Source organism: Gymnogyps californianus, chromosome 8, assembly GCF_018139145.2.
Source record: "Gymnogyps californianus isolate 813 chromosome 8, ASM1813914v2, whole genome shotgun sequence".
In the NCBI taxonomy this organism is placed as follows: Eukaryota; Metazoa; Chordata; class Aves; order Accipitriformes; family Cathartidae; genus Gymnogyps; species Gymnogyps californianus.
The window spans coordinates 32,799,426-32,808,231 of NC_059478.1; the positions used below are offsets into that span (position 1 = coordinate 32,799,426).

An 8,806-nucleotide genomic window follows, 5' to 3' on the forward strand; every position below is an offset into this window, starting at 1 on the left:
GAGAGGAGAAGACAGTGCTAGGAGCAGATGACTTTTCATCTCCACTTCACCTTGCCACTGGGTCTGTGAGAGATTGGTTCATTGTCAAGGAGATTTTTTTTTTTTACCCATGATTCCATATGGTATGGACCGGGCTACATGTTGCCCAACATGCCAGTGCAAATGTTTTCTCAATTAGGTGTCTTATCTCCCGTGAGTTAGCATCAGATGAAGCTTGCTGACAGCATAATGGCAGGGAAAACCTCCGACGGCTCCATCAAATGGCAGCTCTGCTACGACATCTCGGCCAGAACTTGGTGGATGGTGAGTTGGCAGCAGAGCTGCTTTTTTTTTTCTCCCTTTTCTACTTTCCCTCCCTCTTTGACAAAATGTCCCAGACCTCACATTTATCAAATTAACATTTGATTTTTTTCACACTCTTCAGTAGAGCAGCCTCACACTTGTCCCACTTGCGTGCTTTCCCCTGTGTAACAGGAGACCGTTAATGTGCACTACAGTTTCCAGAGGGAAGCTTTTTCAATTCTCCTTAAAGGGGGGGGGCGGAAAAAAGTATGCAAAGAAGTAGTTTGAAAAAGCCTCGTGCAGAGTAACTTGTCTCAGTCGGCTGCCTAACGCTCAGTTTGTTTTACTTTATCTGCTGCTTTCAAGCATTTGTGTGTGTGTGTGGATCTTTCACCATGCAATATTTTGTAAAGAGGGGAGGTGGAAAGTTCAGTCCGTTACAAAGCAAGTCGATTACTGTAAAAGCCTGGAACGGTGCGGTAGTGTCGTGGTATAAAATCATCACGTGTGAGAGGAGCGTGTTTTGCGAGGTGCTGCCTTTCATCGGAGACCCCGATCTAACTTTTCCCTCTGCTTGTTTACGTTAGAACAGGTTACCGGGCTGTGCTGACCTGGAGCCATGTGTTACAGATCCCACATAGTCTGGCTCTAGCTGCTTTTGGGCGCAATTAAAGTTTCAATAAAGTCCCAACGTGCTCCGCAGAACGAGTTAACTAGCATGTCATGGTCAGCCGGGCCAGACAACCTTTGACATCTTGAATCTATAAGAGGTATAGTGAGTTAGGAGGATGCACAATAGCCCATTGTGGCAGAAGATGCAAGTCCTGTTGTGAGGAAGAGAGTCCTCAAATCATTACTGCCCTCGTTAGCGTGTTGTCCGTTAGGGATTAATTCGTTAGCAGCGCATTTTTAGTTTTCTGTAATTATTATTCTTGTGGCAAGCGTGAATTCTTCCAGTGAGAGGAAAAGTTTGCTGCCAGGACAATGAATGTATTATCCGCTCCTAACTGGACCGTGAACCTCAGCTCATTTCACATAGATATCAGTTAAAAAAGGACTGGCGAGTGGAATTACAAAACAAGGCATGATCACTTTCATTGTATGATACGCTGAAACAAGTCGGGGGCTTTCCCTCCCCCTCACTGCCCCGGACCAATTTTGGTATCATTTGGAAAGTTTAAGACCTCTGAGGACTTGAAAGACTTTTAAAAGTGAGATCCGGAAGGTTTTTATTCTGCAGCTTGGTGGTGGCCATTGTGTGTATCATGTGGCTTGTATTTAAAGGTGTTTGGGCTCGGGTTTTTCCGTTTTGTTTTGTCTAAACTCTTAATTTTTTTAACGGTCTATTAGAGGTTTGCCAGTGGTTGCCAGTGAAATGTAACATGCAGCTTTTGGTTAATGGGAATAGGGAAGGCTAACCACTTTACTTATAGTACTGATTTTCCAATTAGACTTTCTGCCAGGGGAAGTTGGAGGGGGAAGGGGTATTTGCATGCACATAAACTGTTGATTATTCATGTGACTTTTTTTTAGCTTGTTAAACCCCTGTAAATAAGGCTATTGATTCTTAGTTATCATTTTCAAAGCAAAGTTTTCAAGTACCTGTTTTAACCACACGATTTATATCATGCTGTGATTTTGCCTTATTGTAAGCCATTTGTATATTTTATTACCACTCCTCTTTTATTGTCTATCGGCTGCTTTTATGATGAGGTAGGTCCATGTTTATTATTTAATAAGTATTGTCAAATGTTATTAGGCAGTTGTTATCGCCTTATAGAAAGTGTCCGAGGAAGTTTCATTTCAGTCACATTTATTTCACAGATGTTTTAGTACTGTGAATATAATATGTAAAAATGCTGGAAACATTTAGTAATGCACTTGCCTAAAAATAAACAGTTTTATAACCACACATGCTGTTGTTTAGATTAAACATTGCAGAAAGTTCTCCTTAAACTTGAACGTCACACCATTTATTTTCTAAGAGAACAAAAAAAATCACTAAGCCTTTTTTTGTAGAAGTTGTGCTAGATGAAAGAGATGATATTTTAAACTGAAATGAATAATTCAAGATCTTTACAATAAGTGTGTTAATTGCAAATAATTTTCATACAAAGTTTCAATTATTGATGGAGTAATAAGCAGTTTTTCATACAGTCTGTGAATCTAAAACGTACAACAAAAAGTAGATATCTATTATTTTTTTACTCCCAAACCTCATCGCATTTGCCACATTCTTTTAATCAAAAGTAAGCTAAAGAGCAGATTTTAATGTTTTAAAGACAAATAAAGCTTTTAAAATTACCTCATGCATCGTCTGGCTGCACAAAATCTCAGCTGCACAGTGCTAAACTTCGGTTTGGTACTGCCAGCATACAAAGAGATGAGTGAATACCCCTTGCACCCATATGGACTCAGCTGCCAGCACTGTGATATGCAATTTTGCTTTTTAATGAATCGTAAACAATTTGTGTGTCAAATGAGGGAGTTTGTTTTCTTTCTGGAGCAGGTTCTAAATCCATTGTAAGCTATAGCTGTGTACTGTACTGGAGTATTATGCCCAAATTTAAAGGTTCTGTGTCATTTTGATGAAAAGACCTGTTATAATGAAAGAAACGGCTTTATAAAAGGCTGGGTGTAGTAATCTCTCTCTCTCTCTCTTTTTTTTTCTCTCTCTCTCTCTCTGTCTCTCAACCTCACACTCTCCCTCTTTCACGCCAGTCTATAGCATGTTTATAGCTAGCTAGCTGGAGATAATGGAGATTGGTTGATTGCATGATTAGTAAAATGAATGGATTTTAGCATTGGGCAAAGCAGCTTGCATTTTTGAAAGGTGGCTTTAAAATGCAGAGTTCTAATTTTGACCTTATTTTCTTTCATAGGTAATCTTTATTAATGCTCCTTTAATTCGTTTTTCCTCATCGCAGGTAGTTTTTCTCTCCAGCCATCTGATGGAATGGCTAATATATTTTATCTTACTTGCCAAAATAGCAAGAGGTCAAAGTAAAAGAAAAACGTTATTTTTCTTTCTTGTAGACAGTTATAAATGTTTCAGACTATTTCAGTAGAACCCACAGGATTTGTACATTTTAGCAATAATTGCATTTGTCACCACAGTTTTAAGGCAATCCTTTGACACCTAATCTATTTTTTCTTATGCTTTAATCAAGTAAATGCAGAAACAGTTATTATTTTGGCTATATTGTAATGTGACATTTTAGCAGAAAATTTCCCCCCAAATGCTGTAAATTTGTGTGAGAAGGAATTATATATTTTTTAATACATATGTAATAGCAAATACTTTAACCGGTGTAGCAGCCTGAAGATATGAGATGAATTAGTTTATTGGAAAAATGATCATTATTTTGTAATCATTGGCACGTCTTATTTAAATTTGATGCTGTCATAGAGACACTAAAGGGTTAGTTGTAGAAAAGTTTCAGTACTCTGTCTTGCATTTGTAACAAATATGTGCAGCTGTGCTACTTTTATAAACATTTATTTCAAGCTGATTATTTTTTTAAATTATTTGCTCTAGCAAGCCAATATGATGTGACTATTCTATATGTTTAATGAGGGATTGTCTGCAAAATTCCTTTGCACGGGGTTATTGAAATACATGCGCAGCAAGGGTATATACTGGAGGAAAATTCTCAATGCCAATACAAAACTAAAGACCCTGGGCCAAATTCTGCTCAAGGTTTACACCGCCGTCAGCCTGGAGTCGCTGCATTAAGAGGAGTGGAGTGACTCCAGGTTTACTTACCTGAGTGACTGAGCGCCAACTTTGACCCATAATTTGAGTTATCTGTCCAAACAGTTTCAAAACCCAAACTGTTGTCCTTTGTGAAATATCTGAAGAAAAAAGCCTCATTAATAAATAAGAAGCCATTTCAAATGACTCCATGTATGAGTTAGTATGCAAACTGCTGTTATTGAATACGACAGCTAAAGCAGATCTTCCAGTCACCTTCTGAAATAATTGTTTTCTAGTTTTATTATCCAACTGTCGATCCGTAGTTCAGCGTATATGCCTTTATTTTCTTTAGATGCCGTAAGTTAAAAGAGAAAGACAGTAGGACTGGACTTGAAATGGTCATTTTGTTACTTCAAAGGTTTTTAACTCAACATCATTTTTTCACTGAAGCTCTTGGTAAATACTTTTCTTTCACACCTCTGTGCTCCATTTTTTCAGAGGAATAGCTGAAATTGCTCAGGTAATTTATGCAGTTAAAAAAATATGAAAATTTCAAAATGTTACTAGCATTTCCGTCAATTAAGAATTAATAGAATCCTCACTATAAAGCTCATTGCAAATGAAATTAAAAATAATGGCGCATCTAATAAATATTTAATTTCATCATATGGAAAGCTAATTGTTACTACCGAAGCTAAAAAAGTCCAGAAGCATGAAACACTCAAAAGTAGTATTTCTTGTTTAAATCACTGAGCGTATCTATTCATATGTGCATATACATACTCTCATCTAAGTTTATCATGGTAATCCCCACATGCTGTTGAACCATACGTGGCTTTGCTGATTGTGCTTCCTACTTATAATTTACACTATATCAAAAAGCATACATGTATTAATAATTATCCTGCTTCTACAAAAATAACAAAGTGTGAACAGAGTGTAACATTGCAGCATGGATTTTCGTTGTTTTATGCAGTAACTCTCATATGATCATACACTGCTCAGCTGCTGTATAAATGTTTTTAATAACATAATTCCTTCTCTGTCAGAGTTGCTAAATGCCGTATATAACTTAAACACATGTATTCAGTGCATCGTTATACATACTTTATAGTATCTTCATCTTCTATACGTGGCCTCCTTTTGCCTACAAGTATTTGCCCTAGTTGTTTTCTACTCTTTTTCCTTCACCTGTCCTGAATATTGCCATGAATGTTTCTAATTTAAAGCCAGAGAAGTCAGTGGCTGATTAGAAGACAGGAAATTGGAGGATTAAACTGTCTGGTTGAACTTCCTTGACTTATCAGTACTGTGTAACTTACACTGGATTATAAACTCATTGGGACAATTTCTACAGTGTATAAGTACTTCTGTTTTCTTCGTCTTTATTTTTCTGGAGAAAATATGGAAAATTAGGAAAATGGGTAGTTTGTGGCTAAAAACCAATACTTTTTAATAACACTGAAGCACTGGAGGTTTAAATTAAAGTTGTATAAATGTCTTCGGATATGAGAATTCATTCGATTTTAAATCATGCAGGTCTATAATATATATTTTAAATTAACTTCAGTATGTAAACAACCAAGCAACAGATACTTTCGGGGAGGGGGAGGGAAATGACATCATTTTAGTAAGAGGAGAATGCGCCATGTTAACCCTTGTTCAACCCTCTTCTCAGAAACTTTCACATTTGTTGTAACATGATGGTGTAGCCGTAGGACACCCTGAGGAAGGGCTAGAGACAAAAGCCACTTTATCCAAAAAACTTTGTCTGGACTCCCAGTACTACCCTCTGAGCCAGGAGCCGGAAATCTGATGTCCTCGACCGGCGTTTACTGGGGGAGAAGGATGTTGTGTAGGTAGCTGTCTAACCAGGAGGAGAATGAAGAAGAGCACAGCTTTGTACCCTTAAGGGCCAGCTCATTCTCGCTTTGATGCCCATGTATTATTTCCAGAGCACGTCATGGCCCCTGATTATGAAATCATTGTGATAGTTGGGAAAAGCAAGTAGTAGTATGATCTGGAGGACCTATCTTGTGAAGGATAAATAGGAGGACTTCTAACCTCAGTCCGTGCTATACCTAAGGTGTCTCTGTGCTACCATTCACCATCATTTAATTTTACACGCTGGATTGAGATCTGAAGGTGTCAAAGCTGTATTGAATACCAGATGACGCAAGAAAACCTAAAAAGACACTGCCTGAAAGATCTAGCGCCTTGATCTGAATCCAAAGGCTGCGAGACTAATCATATACTCCAGTTTGAACACTGGGACTGGATCTTGAAATTGATGGGGATGCTTGTGATGGTTTCTGGCAGTCTGATCCTGCTACATTAGGCAAGCCCTCCACTAATACTGGGAGTAATTGAAAATGGAGGCAAAAATAAAAGAATATTCTGAAACTTTTTGCTGGCAAAGTGCCAGTAGTTTCCATATGAACAAAAAATCTGAAACTTTTTGTAAGTAAGGAAGTAAATATTTGCTTTCTCTACCTTCATATGAAAGGAAAAAGGTGTAACGTTTTTTGTTTATTGAAAGGTTCCCTGTGTTTTAATCCCAGCGTGAAAAAAAAATCTCGCTGTGTGGCTGGAAGCATGCTTCACTCCTCTCCCTCAGATGTGGTCACTGACACTGATTAATATTTAAAGATGATTTTAGGATGAATCAAGTTGTTTCTTTGTTGATATTTGAAGACAAATATGCTAGTTCATAATAGCATGTTTTGGATCGATAATATCTTTGTTATTTCCATTAATGTCACTACGAACTTCTCTTTCACAAGTACTGCAGGTGGTAATTACAGAACTCATTGCAAATGCTGGAGCTCTTTATACATGTACATACAGACACTTTACGTATGCAATACCCTTATACTTTGTCCACCCACAAAAAGCAGAGGCCCTGCCACACTCCCAAGAAATCCGACTGATCTCAGAGCAGCAGGAGCCAGTCTGATCGAGGCGCCTTCGGAGCAGGCGCTGTACAAGCCTGCAATAGCTCTTTTGCGCAAAGGTTTTAGAACTTACATTCACTGTGATGAAGATCTCTGGATCTATTTTCCATAGAGTAGGTTATTGAAGAGTAGTTCTCAATAAGATAAAAATCATTAGAACAGATTAAATAGATGTGTTGGCTAATGGAGTGAGATTCAAAATATTTTGCCTGTATAAGCATGTCTGTTGTTCTTCGGTGGTTGTTTTTTTTCAGAGGCTGTGAAATGCAAAGTTAGCAATACAACTAGATATGGGTGGAAGTGTTGGATAGTACAGATGGCACTATAAGCTTGTAGACTTTTACTACCAGTAATTGCAATGCCCTTGCTTTCAAAGGAGTGCAGGTTGCCCTTGATGTACGCAAACAGCCATATTAATTTCACAACCCGATTGGAATCGCACACACGGATTGAGGTTGTCAATAGGAGCACTGTGGAAATTAAGAGCACAAATAGTGCCCTGAAATAGGCCGTTCTGCTTTAAATGTGACTAACTCGAAAGATACAGGGTGTATGTGGTCACTAACAGAGTACTTCCATAACTGAGAGAGTTTGAGTAAACTAGAGGGCAGTTTTTCCATATTTTTTTAAAATCCAGGATTCAATTAGGCTGGAGAAAATGGACCTGATTCTGCATGGAAATATGCTGATATTCATAAGCAGTCATCTTTACTCTAGTAAAGAAAATGGAAAGTAGAGCATGGCTTATTGGTTTACATCAAGGAAATATAAAGAGTATTCCAAAGTGACCCAAATTAACCTGGCATGTTCAATAAGAAAGGAGAAAAACTGCCCCATTTGATTGTTCATTCAGTCAGCATTTACGTTTGCTCTCGGGAACAAATAGGAACAACATGCATGTGCATTTCTGTTTGCCAGTTGTTTTTTTTTACTAGAAATTTTCTTTTGTGATGCTATTTGCAAGAATAGGTTAAGAAGAATAGGTTAAACATGGGTTATTTAGGGCAGTGACTGAAAGGTGAATCACCAAGGTTTTTACAAGAGCGCAAACAGAACAAGTTTTCAAGGATTATAAGCAAACACAAGTAAAACTCAAATTCACCCGTGATCTGCTGCTAATGAGGATTTGCAGTTTAGACAAATTGCAATGCATATAAGCGCTGCATTAGGACTTGTTGCTTCCTCTCCTTTTATCTTGATTTCCTAAAGAAATGAGGCTTAAAAGATCAGCTGTCTGTCTGCCATGCGCAATGAAGGAAACTGTAGCACAAGACATTATTTAACACACCCAAGGAATTCGCTCATGTTCAAAAATTTATTAATAATTCTTAAACAATCTAAAAGAAAATAGTAACTTTCTTACAGATTATAACTGTCTCACCTGATTTTATAGGATACAAATCTTTCACTATGGAGATATGTAGAGTTGTTGAAATTTATTATATTTTTATGGGCAACCATTCTTTTCATTCTTAATGACGTTTTCTAAGAGTCTTCTACATTCAAATGGGGGAAATACCTTCCACAGAAGTATGTGGGCATGTAGGAAGAGGACGTAGGCCTAAAATGGTAGGAAGTCCTTGGTGAAGGCCTGGCTCCTGGCAAGCAATGACATTTGCTAATTTCTAATATAAGTTTGTGTCGAGAAGAGAAAGTCTAAAGAATAGAAAGAAAAGGACTGACCAAAGCATGGGTATTCAGCACAGGCGCTGTAAAGGAGACAGGAAGGAGGGCAGGCTTTGATATGAGAATGTGTTTTCTGGTATTATGAAGAGCAGTGGCCAAGAGATCACACCTGAGTAGAGACAGTGAATCACAAGATTTTTTCCTTCTCCTCCTCCATATCGCCCTTTGAAGTTGTTTCTTTTTCGTT

General features: G+C 37.8%; 1 long non-coding RNA gene across 1 annotated transcript; it reads left to right on the forward strand.

Annotated features, from left to right (window-relative positions):
- Positions 1 to 237: 237 nt before the first annotated feature.
- On the forward strand, positions 238 to 2,194 carry LOC127018827 (uncharacterized). The gene is made up of 2 exons (XR_007766843.1): positions 238 to 303; positions 870 to 2,194. It is a non-coding gene; the product is annotated as an uncharacterized LOC127018827 (long non-coding RNA).
- Positions 2,195 to 8,806: the final 6,612 nt, after the last annotated feature.